Below are 18,901 nucleotides of genomic sequence, written 5' to 3' on the forward strand. Positions count from 1 at the left end.
TTTGTGGCCATCCCTAATATGTACTCGACGTTCAAAAACGTAAAATACTTATATTAAAAACATGTATAAAAACCTAACTAGGGCAGACAAGTAACCAATCATTACAATATTTCAGGTTCCAGGCCACACAGATGTTCAATGTCTGTTTGGGGGCCATGGTTTCCCTCGCTCGCTAAAGAACTTGATGTAGCTGCTGGATGATTATTTCCAGAACACGATTTGCGGCCAATCTCAATTCCCACGCGCTTCATAGAAGTTCGGTCTGGCGACCTAGCAGACAAAGGTAGGAGAAATATATAGAATAGCATTCTGATTTGCCCTGGCCGTATTGGGAAGCACTTCATCCTGCCGTAAGGCCAAGCCTCTTAAAAAGTCCAGATAATGTCGAAGGATGGATATACCTCAATGAGCGACTCACTTAGTTGCATTCCCCGAATGAAAATTAGGTGAACGTGATTTGTAGCTTTGTTAGATGACATTTTATTTACTAATACTAATACTTGTGACTAGAAAGCCATTGTATGCAGGGGTGGACTGGTCCGGAGTGGAAGGCGGGGAATTTCGCCTGGGTACCTTGAGTCAATGATGATGAAGAAGAATTTTCACATACTACCACTGAAGTAGAACTAATTCTATGCGAACAGATATACATATATGATGGGCCCCCCTTAGGTACGGCTATTCTGTACGGGCCATTAGGGATGCGCACGAGTCGAGACATGTCTCGAATCTCGACTCGACTCGACTCGAATTCGAGTCGAGATTCGAGTCGAGACACACTTTGTAAAATTCGAGACGAGTCGAGACAAACGTGTTTCTCGACTCGAATTTTCGAGTCGAGACACGAGTCGAGTCGAGACAGCTCATAAAAATCTCGACTCGACTCGAATGTCTCGAAAATTTTTCTAAAACTTTTAATATTATTATGAAGAAATTATTCACTCAGGAACAGCCTTGAAACCAATTCCAGCATTTATTACTTTAGAAAGGTACAGAACGTATAAATTTAATAGTTAATCTTCCGAGATCAAGATCTAATTTTCAGCTCAATTCAGTTAATTAAAACTAGTAATTAATGTCGTGATATTTGATTGTACTTCAAATATAATAATAATAATAATAATAATAATAATAATAATAATAGATTATCTAGTTTGTATAAAACTATTATCCGTGGCCTATATCTAGTCTGTATAAGAACATTGCAATAAAGTGAACATCATAAATTCTCTGAATGAGCAATTGGCAGTCTATAGTAATTTAGCATAGTTATAACTATTGTGTTTTTATTTCCATGAACGATATAGGGCTACATAACTTCTGGACAGGGCCAGATTTAAGGGGGTGCAAAGGTGCACGCTACCCCCCTTTGTTGTAAATATACCTGTCTAAAATGAGAAGCTAGCAGTGAAAATACCGCGACATTGGTGTGTCGTGAATGGGCCACTGATGTACCGCGAGGATATCAAAACAAAATTATCAATTCTATAGCAATCAAATTGCAAAACGTAGAGGAAAATGTATATTTGTATTGCACATTACTATGAACCTCTACTATGAATCTACAATTTTAAGTTTCATGCCGTGTTACTTTTCTGTACATTTCTAATGTTGAAAAAAGTATTTGTTATTGTTATGACCATTATTGCTTCTTTATCGTTACAGACTATTTCGTAACTTGAAAATTTAAAATATCATTCAATCCTTTCGATAAATTATTCACATTTGTGTTTTAAAAGTAAAATAGATTTATTTGTTCGTTCGTTATTTAATGATCTTCATTCTTAGTAAAAGGTTGGATACAGTTTTCGAAAGAGTAAGCGTATTTTTAATAACCTGAGTCCAACATTTCATTGCAGTTGTTTTCTCCTTTTAAATTAGAATGAAAAATAAGCATAGTGATTTACCACGAGGAAAACCCAGTGATCGAGCTTTCTTCTCTGTGCGAAGGAGATCAGTAATCAAAGAAAAAAAATACCAGTGTGTTTTATATTTACAAATAATAATATCTATAAGTGTGCCGCGAGAATCCATGTTACACCCATAGTGTGCTGCAAGTTGAAAAAGGTTGGGAAACGCTGGTTTAGAGGAAAGAATAATTGGTACACTCCCTCCTCCCTGCTCTCTCTCTGCCTAGTATATTTTCTTTATTTTATTGTCTCCGAAACACCATTCCAGACAAATGCTTTTCGGTAGAAAAGTTAGAAACAAACCATCCCGCTCTTGGACAAAGTGGGCAACATGCGGTAGTCAGGTCAATGAACCTGCTTTGGAAATTTTCGTGCAATTTAGGTTACTGAGAGGGTGTATTTTCTTCAACTAAGCCGCCTTCTACTATGGCTCGTGCCATAAATAAGTCATCGTCAGATCATATGGGAAACACCGCTAGTTGTCCTTGCCTGACATCTGTTTCATATTCATATAGCAAATGTTTTTTTATAGACGGTGTTGTATCTATCCAGAGAAATATCATCCGCCCCTGTTCCCATTTGAAATGTTGCGGTTGACCCCCTTGAGCCTTATGATGGGGGCCCTGGGGGACTTGCTTCTTACAAAGTTCTCTTGGCCCTCGACATGAGTACATTCCTGTGCAATTGGATTTGCAACATCTCTTTTCGCTTCGCAGCAATTTGAGATCACATTGTTCGATGCCATGTTAAGACAGCACATATTTGTGGCGGCCATTTTGAAAAACATGCTTCATATAGCAAATGTTTCCTATATAGACCTATGTTGTTGCACATTCCATGATCAATCGAGAGAGGTAACACTCGGTCCCTGTTTCCATTTGAAAATTTGAAGTTGGCTCCTGGGGCCCTATGTTGGGGATCCTGGGGGCACTTGCTTCTCACAGACTTTTATCACCCCCTGACATTGGTACATTCCTGGACAACTGGATCCGTCACATTTTTGTTCGTTTCGCAAATCTTTCAGGTCACAAAGTTTGATGGGACACCCTGCATATTCCCACATACGACCCAACCATGACATAATGTTCACTACTTCTATTATCGGTTGTTGGCTCAACCCAACCATTTCATGTTCCCCGACTTGACATTGCCTCAATCACTCTAACATTGATGCATTCCGAGTGATGCCTGTTGCCGGAATTTTCTTTTTCTGAAGCGAGTGGCCTAACTATATTAGACTTGTCTGGATGTCCATGGCCAGTCTTGCCAACTTTGGAACTCGTTTTACTTTTCGACTCTAGGCACGTCGGTTTCCTGCATATTCGGTGCTTCTTGTTTTGTTCATTCTAATATGTACAGCCCCTGATCAAATGTGGCGCATTATGGCCAACTCCGTTTTTTCCGTATTTTTCGTACTTCTGTTTTTTCCGTATTTTTCGTACTTCTGTTTTTTCTATTTTCTTTTGTTAGATTGTACCACTGATTAGACACGCCATATCTTATGTTCTACATGACAGGTTGACACTGAATATTACACTCACTTCATATAGTGCTCTTTGGAAAACATGTACTTTTCATTGCAGTTGGCAACACTGTTAACCCCACTGGTGGCCTTCATTTGTTCCCTATTGTGGCAAGTCTCTTTCTATACATCACTTGTCAGCATTGCATTTTGCCGTGCCCCCCCTTTTTTTGTGGAATTTGCACTTTTCTCCCTTGTCCAGCCTTGCTGTTTCCCGAACTTCCACCCCTTATATTTCCTGAGCCTATTGCTATGGGCAGCTAATTTTTTGTGAATGATCATCTCTGTTACAGCTCTTTCAATTGGCACAGGCCACACCTTTCACTGCAGCTATCATTTTCGGAAGGTTCCCTTGTGAGATCCGAACGAGATAATTGTGTTCGCATTGGATATGTTATAACTAGACGAATCCCGAAGTTATACGTGTAATCGGGCGGGATATCGTGAGTTACAATATATTCAACGAACTTAAAAAGTTCGTTACTGAATTCTCTATGTCTGTGTGTCTATCTGTCCGTCTGTCTGTTATTTGCAATTTTTTTCTATTTTGTACACTGGTTTAGATAGAGCATCAAAAACTATTAGACAAAATGATTAAATTTTTCGCGTCACTCTAACCGTTCGCAAGATAGTGGCCAAAAAATGACCGATTTACAGAAATTTAAGCAGCCATATCTCGGGAACCGTAAGTTATAGAGAGATCATATTGGTGTTGATCAATATCTAAAAGGATGGTAAACATTTTGGTACCAAACAGTAACCGGTAGTCACTGTCCAACTGGCCAGTGGTTTGGCCAATGGCCAGTTGGCCATTGGCCACCAATTAATATCAGGACAAAAATGTTTAGCATTCTATTAGGGATTGATTACCACCAATATCATATCTCTATGACTTACCGTTCCCGTGATATTGGCCAAAAACATGGCCAATTTCTAGATATTTAAAAAGCCATAGCTAGGAAATTACCTGCTAGAATAATTTGAACCAGTCATTTGTTCGGAAACGATTGGGTAAATGGAAAACTCGGCGAACATGTATCCCATCATTTTCAAGGCCACACTTTTTTGGGGTAAAAAGTTTGCCTCAGGGTTCCCCGCAAGGCCCCAGACGGGATCCAACTAAAAAGTTTCAAATGGCAAGGGGGTTAAGTAGCACATCGTTTGAAATCTGTTGTAAAATGAAGGAAAATGGAGCAAGTCTCGACTCTCAACGACAACCCTGTGCAAAATGGCGGCGGGTCAAAATGAAAACAAAAACTTAATTGAAAAGTCCACGGCCACCCGTATAAATCGAAAATGGTGAGACAAATGTAAAAACAAGAAAGGACGTGTGGCATTACGAGATCGAGCTGAAGAGAATTTCACAGTAAATATCAAGCTCAAGCTCGAATTAGTGAGAAACTTGACTAGTGTGATCCTCATTGAGATTAGCGAACGCGAGCTCCATTGAGGATAGAGAGCATGAGCCCGAGTGAGTCACGGTTGCAAAATTACCAATTTTACTTCTTTCTTTCTTTCTCTTTCTTTTCTTTCCTTTTTTTTTCCTACTCCAATGCGTAAGGTTTATGAACAGCAGAAGTGCTTACTAGAAAGACCTTAATTAGCATTGCTTGAATTATCCATAGACTAGGAACTGCTTAGATATCTAATGCAACTTACGTTCGCATTTTAACAATTCAGGTTGTAATTAAAACCTTGTATACTGAGCAGATGAGCACGCAGAATGTTTTGTTGGGGTGTATTTCTAATACGCAATTAATTCTTCGTAAACAAATACAACTCTATAGTATCTGAAGCGGCTTGAGTTAGATTCAATGAAAACGTGAACATGTATTCGAACTGCGCAATGTATTGTTAATTATCATGAACTGGAACAATTAGAAAAAAAAATGGAAGCGCGACTGATGAGCACCAAACATCAAAATTTCACAAAGCATGGTCAAAGCTCACACCTCAAAGCCCAGAAAAAAAGATTGCCCCATCAACTAACCGTTGTCTTGTCCAAGTCAGTTGCTTCTTTTCATTGTGAAATTTCCTGCAAGTTAATCAGAATGTTGAAAATTTCCTATATTTTAAATTTATTTAGTATGTACTGATCAGTCAGAACATTATGACTACCAACCTACTATCGATATAATTTCCGTCCAGGCGATATCCGTGTCACCTGCCGACGAATGCCTGCTAGTCAGTCACGCGTACGGTGCATGTAGTATCACAGTGAGAGTGCTGGCCGTGTGTAGAATGGGGAAGGCGCGCGATCTGAGTTTGACCGAGGGCAGGTTGTAATGACCCGCATACTCGGCAGGAGAATTTCGGAAACTGCAGGACTTGTCGGATGTTCGAGGAGTGCTATGGTGAGTGTCTTCAACAAGTCGCGAAACCAAGGGAAAACGACGTCCAAACGTCTAGGGGTTGGGCGCCCCCACCTCATTACAGATGTCGGACGTCATAGGCTGGGCAGACTGGTAAAACAAGACAGGCAGCGAACTGTGGCAGAACTAATATCATACTTTATTACTGGGCAAAGTACAAGTGCGTTTGAACACACAGTGCACCGAACACCCCTAACGATGGGCCTCCGAAGCCCATGTTCCATCTATGTGCGAATGTTAACACCACGACATCGGCAACTACGACTGAAATGAACACATGACCATCGTCATTAAACCTTGGCACAGTGGCAGAGCGTTACATTGTCTGATGAATCCCGATACCTTCTTCATCATGACGATGGGAGGGTGCGAATTCGTCGTGTTTCAAGAGAACAGTTCTTTGACACCTGTACTGCGGGACGGAGACAAGCTGGCGGTGGCTTAATTATGCTCCGGAAAACATTCACGTGAGCATCTATGTGTCTAGTGAAGCTCGAGCAAGGCACCATGACGGCCAAGGCGCATCACACACTGCTTGCAGACGACGACCATGTTTCCCAACGGTAGTGGCATTTTTCGAAAAGATAATGCACCATATCACAAGGCCAGGATTGTGATGGAGTGGTTCGAGGAACACAGGGACAAGTTCCAAGTGATGTGCTGGCCGCCCAACTCGCCTGATCTGAACCTAATCGAACACAAATGGGATGTGATTGAACATGACTTCAGAGCGCATCGCCCCTCTTCCCGGAATTAGATGACCTGTGTGCAAGGGCGCCGATCCTGGGGGGCCGAGGGGGCCCGGGCACCCCCAAAGCTCATGTGAACCCCCGCATTGTATTTATGAATATACAATATTTGGCATAATTTGAATACAATTTGTCTTAAAATCCTCATATATATGCCTTCTGCATCTGAATGCCCCCCCACATTTACAGAAAAATCGGCGCCCTTGCCTATGTGTACCAATCAACTCTCTCCAGTGATCTTTGAAGGATCATTGCGTCCATGCCAAGACGCGTCGCCATTGTTATCCGTGCCAAAGTTGGACACACTGACAATAAGGTAGGTAGTCATAATATTCTGGCTGATGTGTGCGTATATTTTAACTCGTATATTTTGTCTCGACTCGAATTTCGAGACGTCTCGACTCGAATTCGAGTCGAGTCGAGACAGAAACTGTCGAGTCGAGACAGAAACGTATTTCCGAGTCGAGACACGAGTCGAGACAACATTTTCTCGAGACGAGTCGAGACAGGCTTAAATCTCGACTCGACTCGACTCGAACGCATCCCTACGGGCCATTAAAATTTGTTCTATCGAGTGCCTGCCTACACTCTTCTAAAAGTAACTGCATCAATAACATCATGACTTCAATTTGGCAGCCGAAGTTTAATGGGTTATTTTAAAAAGAGTTATCCCAAAGGGGGAACTGCCATAACGTCATATTTATTACGTATATTGAATACAGCTGAATGAAGTCACTCAACATCCGATTACGGGACCCTTCCCGAATTTCCTAAAGTAGAAGTCCCTAGAGATGATAATCGATCAATGGTATTATTTGCCTGTTTTGATCACTGTGGCTGTTCAGATTTTGGGCCCCCTAGCAAATGTTTTGAGCCCTCTTGACAAGAACGTAATTTCAGGAAATTGAAGAGAAGGCAAAGAAAGGAGGACTGGAGGTGGCACACATCCGCGGGGTTCCAAAGAAGAGAGCCTTTGCTAGGGAGTCCAATCCTCCAGAAACTGTCGGATTTACTTCAGTGTCGCACATTTGGTAAGAATATCCTTTAAACTTCATTCTGCATACTAGGGACTCATGCGACAGAATTCTAAAGTAGGGTTCCCGAATCCGAATTCTGTAAGATCTGTACTTGGAGCCCTATAATTTTGCACTTAAATTGGACTTCTCAGTTCTAAGTCACGCTTCGAAGTCAACGGTGTGTGTGTGTGTGTGTGTGTATGGTCTCCCCCATGATTAATCCCCGCTTGGGCCTTTATGTCCCAGTCCGCCACTGATTGCAAGTAAATAAATAGATAAATGAGATTACTGTTACTACCAATAATATTGCAGTTTTTAAATAAACAAAACAATAAATCTTTATCATCGTGGATATAATACTGATGATGACATTGCCTTTTCAGTCATCTATGACTACCCGAGTATATTGCTCAGTTTACACCACGAACCAGTTTGGCCACACCTGACACCAGAATGTAAATCAAACTGCATATTCGTGCATTTAGACGATGATCGAAGGTGAAATTTAAATAGGACGCAACTAAAAATGAGGAACAAAACTTCTCCCTGGAATTCGATGGTTATGGACAATAAAGTGCTCAAAATTTCAGTTATACTGTATATTTTTGCTTTTTCATGACGTTCTATAAAAGAAATAATTTTATATAATATTATAACTAGTGTTGCGTATTCAAGTGTTAGTCGAAACACGTGTTCAAGTGGTTATTTTTAGAGAAGAGAGTTATTTTCTGCGAGAAATTGCTCAGTGATCGGGCGTAGCAGTGCGTCGGACTCATGAAAGATAGTAACGAAATGTTATAAATATTAGGCGGAAACAGACTGATCATCCAAAAATAACACCTTCTCTTAAGAACAATTTTACTGTAAAAACAAGCAAACGGAATAGATGTTAACTGCTCCGGAAGAACCAATAGAACGATAGAAGTTTCTTTCCAATCGGTATCAATCAGGATTGTGGCCCAGCGTCCTTCGATGTATATAGTCTTTGGGTAGGGTTGCGGTAAAGAAACCACTTCTTTAAGCACGAAACATTTCGAAAGGGTGCTCCTGGGTCAGAAAATAAAATAAAATAAAATAAGAATTTAAACATTGAACAATGAAAGAAGGCCGACGAATCTGAATTCCAATTTTTCGCCTTCCAATGCTAGAAGTTTGTGCGTTGTAGTCCCGAAAAATTTGCATCTGGAGCGTATAATACCTAAATCAAAGTACGAGGAAGATAGCATGCTTAACATAGTATCAAGTTGATATTAATAATTTCGTTCGATTTAATAGAATAATGGACGAAAACGTGTTTCCAAACGTTTAAGTGAGGCATGGAATTACATCAGGAACGTGGATTTGGGGCAGTAACTGTGTACTACAATAGGATTACCACCCCAAATATTCTTCCCAGCTATACAGTAATTATCTGCAATGCAAAGAAGACGTTTACATCACTAACAAATGGAATAGTCACCACAGTCATTGGATTTGTTACCCATTGATCTCTTGTAAGATAAACTTGACAAGACAATCCGTAAATACATGCCAATGAATACTGAAGGTCTTTGAAACGCTCTTCAGAGCTACTGGAGTCGCATATCTTCGTAAAAGGGGATCAATCAATCAAACAAATGCCTGGAATTTGTGAAGCCCTTATCAGGGCTAAGGCGAGGTTTCTCATTAAACACATACTCAAGGCAAGGAACGAAAATGAACCTGTCATCCGGGCATCCGAATCAAACCTAGTCCATTCGATAAACGTAACAAAGATATGTTGATGCACAAAAGATTAGGTGCCATGGGCAACGGAGTAAGTCCCTTATAATCAACTTTGGACCCCTCTGGAGTAGCCCCGGGTAAATGCTCCCAATCCAAATTATCTGGAAAAATATTATAAGGGATAAAAAAATGTGTGTACCAAGTTTTCTATTCATAGACGGAATAGATATGAAGAAAAGGGTGTATTGCTATACAAGCTTTTTCCTCATATCTATTCTGTCTACCAATACAATACAAATCTCACATGCAAACAGCACCTTACCACGATTAGTCGTAAAGCATACATTCGCCTAAGCATACTAAAACGTTTAAAATGCCACAGGTCTTACTTCCTTCAAAGCCTTCCTTCATCCAACTCATACGCGTGGTCATACAGTTTGGCAGTGGCGGCTTTAGCAGGTAGGCACGGGCCTACCCAAAAATTTGGAAAAATATATAAACGCAGAAAGATAAAATAAAGAGTAAATATATGTTCCACTATTTATATTAATGGTAGATAATTATTTAACAAATAGCATCAACCACTACTGTAAAAGTAATTTCCTATTGTCATTAATCAAATGTGTATATGTATATGTATCCATAAGCGAGGAAACTGGCCTACCCAAAATTAAAATCCTAAAACCGCCCCTGCATTTGGGTTTCTGCATCACACAGCTTTTACCAAAAGCTTCTCATTCTAGAATGACATGCCTTCCACATTGCTCACAGGGAAAGTTGTACCCAACAACTTTACAGTCTTATCGTGTTTCCAAGCCTGAGTTTATACTTACATTACCAAACATTACGAAGATCATCTCTCCTTTTCGACACCATGTACTATAATGGTAGGCAAGTAACTTCTGTCGGTTTTTCGATATACCTTCGAACATCGATATGCCACCAAAAACGTACCTGGAAGATCAAAAATAGTCCCCATCGACGACCTTCTGCCAACGTTCTCGAAGACCACGGATTCCATCATCGCGGTAGAACTTGGTGAGCCGAGAAGCGAAGAAGGTATCAAGTGCATTTTGCACCCCTACTAGTAATTTAAACTGGCGTCCTCTAAGGTGATTGCCCAAGGAATGGAACAGGTGATAATCGGACAATGCAATGTCCGGGGAGTATGACGGATGCCGTAGTATTTCCCATCCACGTCGCAGAATGGACGTCCCGGCTCATCCTATCCACGTGGGGCTTAGCGTTGTCCTGTAACAGGAGGACCCCTTTGCGATTCAGAAGTGTTGAGTTTTGAGTTTCTCATGAACACGGCAACTGCTGACAATACACAGTTGTATTGATGCTCCGACCACCTGGTGGCAGTTTCCAATGCACGATGCCTTGAGCAGTCACCAAACACAGAGGAGAATCTTCTGGTGCAGTGCTGGTTTCGGCTGTTTTGGAACCGGTTCATGGGATGTTGACGAATGATGACTGCGCCGTATAGCTATATGCAGGACCAACTTCTCATCACATGTCAACATCCTGTCCAGAAATTGGCCCTTCCCAAGACGAGACAGCAAAGAAACACATGTATCTGCTCGCGTTGCCTTCTGACCGAGAGCCAAATCATGTGGGATCCATCGACCCAACTTATAGTGCTTCCCAAGTTGATGGAGGTGCTGCCGAATGGTTTCTCCACTCACACTGAATTGTAGTCCCAGTTACTCATATATCTGGCCATTGTTTGCCTCGATTTCTGCCTGAAGATCTTCATTTTATATATGTGTTGGTCTTCCGGCATGTAGTGCGTCTTCGAGTGTTTCGTCACCGTTCTTAAACTTGTTAAACCACTGCTGCCCTATCCACATATTCACGACACCCTCACCAAAGCTCTGGCATATCTTCTGCCGCACTGCAGCGGCGTTTGACCCCTGTTTGAACTCGTACAGCATACACGCCCTTATGACGCTCTGTGGAGATCCCATGTTCACTCTGCCCTTACGCAAGTTCACGGTGTAATTGAACTGCCACAACCAGGTAGTATGCTTTACATACTCACATCTTCGTCTTATCTCCATTCGCATTCAACTTATTGTTGTGAGGGTCAATTAAACACAGACCTCCACAGAAAGCAACAGAACTTTCTTGGCAGAATTTTCTTGGTTACCTTTATATTTAGCAGTTCATACCATACCTTCTCGCTATAAACACACTCCTCTGTCATGATTGTTCATACTTTACTGCTACATACTTCCTCCGAATCATCTTGACTTAAACCTATTTGATGAATTTCATGTTCACCTATTTGATGAATTTCATATTCACCTTCACTATCCTTTCATCTTTCCAACTTGCAGCACACAGTGATCCTCCTCTGTAACTAACATGGGCTCCCCCTGTCCCATCATAGCCTAGAGCCACCCCTAGGCAATAAGATATTCTCACTTGTTCTTTAACATTCCATATGTGTTGCAGCGTGATTTGTACCTCATCTGGCAGGTCCATCGTCATAAGAATAAATATTTCTTCCTGGTTTTGTGTCTAATTTATACCTATGCGTCTCTTTGTAACAAATTTGTCATCACTGTTCTTTCTTTCATCAAACTAGCTTCTTCATCTTATCTTTCTTTGTTTATGATTATTGTATTATTAAATATTTATGTAAATATTTAAAGTTACATCTGTATATGTTTATTTGTATATTTCCAAACTTTATCCTCCAAAAGCCTCAAATCCTCAGATTTAAGGTGAATTTAAGATTATATCGGATAAGTACCTCCCCTAGATCATCCATTTACCTTTATTTCACACTCTCTCAATTTCATGGGTGGAGTTATGGGGGACATGGGGGCATTGCCACCCCAACGTTTTGACTTACAATTAAAATGCCACTTAGGGTACAGCGGGGTAATTTGAATAATGTTAAGCATTTTGCCAGCTGGAGTGAAAACGCGGCTCGCCGTGTTACTGAACCTGCGGTGGATTTGTAGGTGGTGATTTGCAGAAGTCGCTCTCAGAAATACAAAATATTCCTTCGGTTCTTACGGCTTACACGATTTTTTGCTTGCTGCAAGGTAAGTACGAATATGTGTATTTTTAGGTCGTTATAATTTTCAACGTTGTTTCCTTAAGCTTTCCTTATTATTAACTGAATAAAATGAAACCGCTCTGGATTATAATCGTATCAGTAGCATGTGGGGCATTGATATACTGTACGTGGCGTCAACTAATGAGCAGTTTTCATACCACGTTCTGAATGGAATATTCGTCGAATGCGGGGCAATTTGGATAATTCAAAACGGGGCAATTTGAATACCAGTGCAATTAGAACTATAGGCCTACTATTTTATATTTTTTTGCGAAAAGCGAGAGCTTTTGGTGTTAACAAGGAAACTGAATTCTTATTTTGACTTACTGGGAAAATTAATGAACGAGTATGATCTCCATAAACCATCCTAACCGTATTTATAATATGCACGAAACTAGACTTCCTCTAAATAACAGACCCCTAAAATTCTTGCAGAAAATTGTAGAAAAGAGGTGATAAGTTTAACACCTGTTTACCGCGGGGAAAATATAACGGTGATAGCATGCTGCAATGGGAGATGGTCTTTTATACCTCCTGTAGTAATATTCAAAGGCATACGCCAAAATCCGGACTTTAAAAGCCAAAATCTCACTCTCAACGTTTGTCCTTAGAGTTCTGCTAAAGCCATAACATCGAAATCTTTCACCTACCTCCACACACAACACACGTATTACAACCATTAGATCGCTCTGTTTTTAAGGTTTTTAAGGTCCTTAAAACCAATTACCACCAAGAGGCAACTATCTGGATTCACCAAAACCCGAGCTCAGTGATTAGTAAATCTCAGTTCTGCATTTTGTTTACTGAAGTCTGGAAGCAAACAGCTTCTGTTGGACTGTAGTTAATGAGTTTTCAGATATCGGTATATACCCCTTTAGTCCACAAGCTATTGACGAATTTCGATTCGCCCCTTCGGAAACGTATGGCTTCGTTACACATTTTGAGGAGCAGTCTTCTTGGAAAGAAGATCTTAACAACGCTCCTTCTTCTTCCGGTCATGGCTCTCAAAACTTTCTCCCAACGAAGCCTATAGATGAATCCATACACCAAGTGCTTCTCAGCCCAGAAGAAAGTTTGTGTGCAGAAGAAACGTCGTGTCACAGGTAAATCATGTAACTCAACTTGTGAAAATATTCGGGGAATGAGAATGAAACAACTCCAAGGATAGACGCAAGCATCGGGTGCAACAAAATCCAAGGAGACTACAAGAAAGGAGAGTGCTAATACAGAACCTGACAAGAAAAAAACAAATGAAAGCTTGAAAGAAACTGATATCCTCTACCCCTTCCAGTGACAAAGATGTAGTTCTAAGTCTAAAGATGGCTGCAGTCATTGAAAGTCAAACATGGAATTGCTGTTTTTGCCTTCTTTAATTACTATTCAGAACGTTCTGCTAGAAAGGAAAACTGGATTCGTTGCCAGCGTTGTAAGACATGGTTCCAGGAAGTCTGTGTCGGTGCAGAAGGTCGAAAACAGTTTGTCTGTTGTCGTTGTCGTTAAATACGAACGATGGAAGATGAATTAACCTTTTACGGCTCTTTGCCTAGGACAGTGTTCCTAACAATTTTTTTTAAGTGTAGGCCTACATTCAAAAAAGATAGCTACAGGCGACGCATATTTACAATTTATGTACTTCTTTTCATTCAAAATTAGCATATTTCAACTACCGTAGAATTTGGAATCTAACTATTAAATAGTTTATATATTATTCCTATAAGACTTGCTTATTTTGTTGGTTATTCATATTACCCCACTCGTTATTCAAATTGCCCCTCGCATTTACGTTTTTCGAAATTTCGGCGGGGAAATTGAATACCCAAATTTCACAATGATGTATCTCAAATACTATCTTAAGAAAAATTGTTAAGTAATAGTAAGGTTCAAAGTTTTTGTTCACAATTTTGTATTTGGATACCAATTACAGTTCCTGAGATATGTGAGGAAATATCTGAAATTATTCAAATTATCCCGCTGTACCCTATAAGATGGTCACCTACCAAGACCTCCGAGATCGACCAAATTGTCTGCTCCCCCAGCAGACAATTCCTAGCTCCGCCTATGCTCAGTCTCCTTTTCTAGGAGAGTGCATAATCCTCCAACAGGGTGCCAGTCTTCGACTAGCTTAAAAACATACTGTGAGCTACTTTGTGAGCTATTACTTACAGATAATGGCAGTGAGGAAGTGATTTATACATTTATTTCAGGATTACAAAGTTTTAGTGGGTAAGGAAAAGTTTTACAGTAGAATGCCGTTCATATTCACTTATGCTGAGTATGCGGTGTGCATGGTATAAGTTTATAAGTTTTCTGATGGCAGTTGCACAGCTACGGTAGAGGATTACCATCGCAGTGTTCCCAATCCACACGTGTCCTCGCATGTCTATGATCAACTATGTGAGACTGGTGAGCTTCCCAGTGTACGGGTAACATAGGAGCGGGCTTCACGAGATACCCTTGGCCAAGACGAAGACATTATTCAGACTGTGCAGCGGAGTCCAACAACAAGTGTTAGAAGGATTTCGCGTCAGCTTCAATTTCCCCATACACATGGGAAGTCTGATATTATCTATTTCATCTTCAATGCGTGTAGTATCTCCATTCACGAGACGGTGCACAACGTGTTGCGTTTTGTGAATGGATATAGGTGCAACCTAATGTTTTGCCATTCATTCTGTTTACTGATGAAGTCGCATTAACCCGGAACGGGATCAACAACACCCGCAACGCACATCGTTGGAGTAACGAAAATCCTAGAAGAAATTATCAAGATCGCTTTGCAATTTGATTTGATTTTGAATTTAGCGTCCCTTTGAGCAGCAAGGCTATATGAGAGGTGGACCTACAACTTAGCGTGGAATCCTAACCACATAAATTCCCACTGGAAATCGAACCTGGATCTCGGAGGCCAAAGGCGCAAACGAGAAAGCTCTAAAAACTATTTGCGGTAAATGTGTGGGCTGAGTGGTCCCTTTCTCCTGCTTAAGCGTTTGACCGGTGAAACCTACTTGCACTCGCTACACCCTCTTCAAACTAGGTTGTCCGTATACCAACATAACGGAGCACCATCTCATGCTACCCGCATTGTACATCAGTATCTTAAGCGAAAATTTCCAAATCGCTGGGTCGGTCGGGGAGGATCAGTTAACTGGCCATCTCGTTCACCCGACCCAACACCTATTGATTTAGGTATGGGCTGGTTGGAGGGCATTGCGTATAGATATTGTGTTATCTCAAGAGATGAACTAAGGCTAGTTTTAGACGGAAGCATTTCTCATAGCAAAAACCGTATCATCGAAATCCTATCGTGTAAAGTAGCAAATGCTATAGCATTTCCCATGCCATGGCATATCCTATGGCATTTCTTGTCGATAGAACCTGCTCTCTTTCGTAGCATTTTCCCCAGCTTTTCTGGTCCGATTGCAGCGCCGTGGTGTGCATTGGCGTGCGCAACGTGGGTGCCATGGGTGCCTTGGCACCCCCATTAGACAAACTTTTTTATGTAGAATTATTACAAACTGAGAAGAGATTACGTGTAGATTATTTCCCGTTTGCATGTGTGCCGTGTGTCGCCGACGCAGCGTCGGGTGCAATGACGCTATCTTTTCTTAGGGGAAAGGGGGGAGTCGACATTCCATATGGTGTTACTTTAGATCTGGCACCCACATTCCCAATATCCTGCACACGCTAGTGGTGATGTGTTAAAAAGAAGCGAAATATTTTGTGCCAAACATCCATGCTCTTTGTTTTGTGTGAGAAATTGCATTGTAGTGAAGAAAAATGAATTGGAGTAGGGATGCTATTATTATGCTGATTGAAAAATATGAGGAGCATTATTGTTTGTACAAAGTTAAAAGTCTTTTGTATCATAATAAGTATATGCGACAAAGGACTTTAGAAGACATAGTGACTGAAATCTCTGTTTTTAGTTTCGGAGCCATAATTGCGCTCTTCTCCAGTTATTTGTTTGCTACGTCACGACAAGATGCTTATCAAATTGCTACTGTGTAAAAACACCATATACGTTTGATGTCATAGAACATTATACGAGATTTTTGGCAGCACATCTGCTACGATAAATACATCTGTCTAAAACTATCCTAATACAGAATATCGTGAAAGCATTTACTATCATCAAGGAGCGCATAGAAGACATCAGGCGGGCAACAAGACATGTAATGACTCGTACTGCAACATGCTTCGGAAAAGATGGTGATATTTTTTAAAACATTCTTTGATCACATACCATAAACTGTATCAAAAATCCCGACGTAGGTTGTTCTGTTTGGTATCTACTGTATCTTGTTTTTATTGAATTTACCTTTCTCCTGTATCGCAGAAACTGCGTCCAAGTACATTTTCACTACCTTTCTGTTTTTGTATATACTGTATTTTTTACTTTACCATTTTTGTTTTTTATTGTAACATTAATAAATTTCCCATAACTCTGTTATTGTAAATTAATTATTATTGCAGTTAAATAAATTAATATTAAATAACATTGTTGAAATAAAGAGTGCAAGCCCCAAGCTGCGTTGCTTTTAAAAACGTAGAGTTACATTATATTTTTTCTCGAGTTCTGTTCATACTAATAACATGAATCTTTATCATCCTCGGTATAGAGTGTAGTATCCACCCATTTTTTCTGTTGCCCTAGTGACAGTGTTTCCACTCAACAACGGGAGATAATTGTAAACAAATATTGGAGAGAAATTACTTCCTCTGTTACTTCCCTCTTTTAGGCATATTCCTGAAGTACACCGTAGGAAAGCGTACTTCATTACCTTTCGAATGAGGTATAATTTTTGTCTATACTTAATTAACTAAAACTTAACATGTTTCGGGGGCTAGAAAAGGTGTCTCGGAAACCTGAGGAAATAGACTATATATACATATAAACATTTTTGCTAAGTACAGTGGAGTCTCGTTAATTCGAACTTGGATAATTCGAAATATTGAATAATTCGAACAGAAGTTCATTCCCTTTGAAAACTGCATTGAAAACAATAGTAAAAAATCGTGGATAAATCAAACTTTTGAACCTATGTTTTGGATAATTCGAAGTAAATACAGTTCAAAATTTTTAATGTTGGACAGATGTAAACAGAGAAATAGAGTTTTAACGTGTTTTCAGTTATTCATAGGGAAGAGTAATACAAAAGATAAATAGAAAATCTATGTAATGATAAAGATGAAGGTGAGTTGGGGAAGAAGTAAAGATAGAGAACGTGTGCCAATCTCATCTTGTTTCAGAATTGGTTGAAAATTTAAGATGAATTATTGATAAAGTCAACCAAATGTTATTAATATCGTATTCCACGCAATACATGAAATTCAAGATTTATTGACCGTACCAAAACAATCAAATTTAAAAGTGAGAACAGAATATTCAAATTGTTACTGGTGTTTAATTGTCTGGGCTATTCAATTGTGTGTTTAATTGTGTGTTGTAGTGTAGTACGTAAATATATTTTCTATTGTACACGTAGTTTGAATTATGTGGAGTCAATATCGTTTGTTAGTTTGCGGTATTCGATCACGCAAATAACAAGCTGCTTTAAAGGTAAAGTCTACACTATATGAATATGTTTTTGATGCACAGTACTTTGGTTTGTTTGTTGTTATATCTGTGAAAATGAATGTTGTTGGATAATTCGAATTTTGGGTAATTCGAAGTTATTTCGTGTCCCCTTGGACTTCGAATTAAAAAGAGTCCACTGTATTACTTTCCCTAGCACCTCCCAAAATATTTTTACTTCCTCATCGGACACCCTATATATAGGTAACCTGAGGTAATAAATTTATACTATTTTTTCACGGCCCATTAAAGTGTGATTTCGAGATTAATTCAATGGGTGCTGAGAACCCATTAGAAATCTCCAAGTACTTGGGCCTCGGAGCAGTCTCGTAGTAGGCACATGTGCTTTCAAATGTGATATGTTATAAGTGATAATATTCTGTATTCGATACTGAGACACTACTAAAGATAAATTTGTGTTTTCATGCATCACTCACTGAATTTTTTAAAAATATAAACATTAGTGTGTTTCATTTTGAGTAAATACTTTTCCATAAATTTTGCAAATCGTTCTGAGATATTCAGGCTGTGTGGATAGTACACGAGACATGGATGGTGTGGGAGACTCGGGTTCGATTCCTGGCGAAGCTCATGTGGTTCGGTTCCGACGTTAACAGTGTTTCTTTAAAAAAAACGTTCCTGGGGCACTCTCAGTATTCGGAGGGACACATATTGTTTTCACATGGCACTATTCTATTTATTATTATATTATAGACGTATTATTTTGGCCTTCTACGGGAGAATACTCTCAGAGCTCCGGGGGTACAGTACTCTCCAAGAACATGTCTGGAAGAAACACTGTACGTTAAGCTGCAGATTCACATATAGTCTCGCTGCTGAACGGGACGCTAAACTACATAAAATCAAATGAAAAAATGCTCTTGATGAAAGCATTCATTCATCAAATATGGAATGAATGTACAAGAAAAGAGATAAAATGGAAGGATGAAAATATATGTAACTAGTTGTCAATATTTAAT

This window comes from Thermobia domestica, chromosome 3 (genome assembly GCF_964235325.1).
Source record: "Thermobia domestica chromosome 3, izTheDome1.hap1.1, whole genome shotgun sequence".
In the NCBI taxonomy this organism is placed as follows: domain Eukaryota; kingdom Metazoa; phylum Arthropoda; class Insecta; order Zygentoma; family Lepismatidae; genus Thermobia; species Thermobia domestica.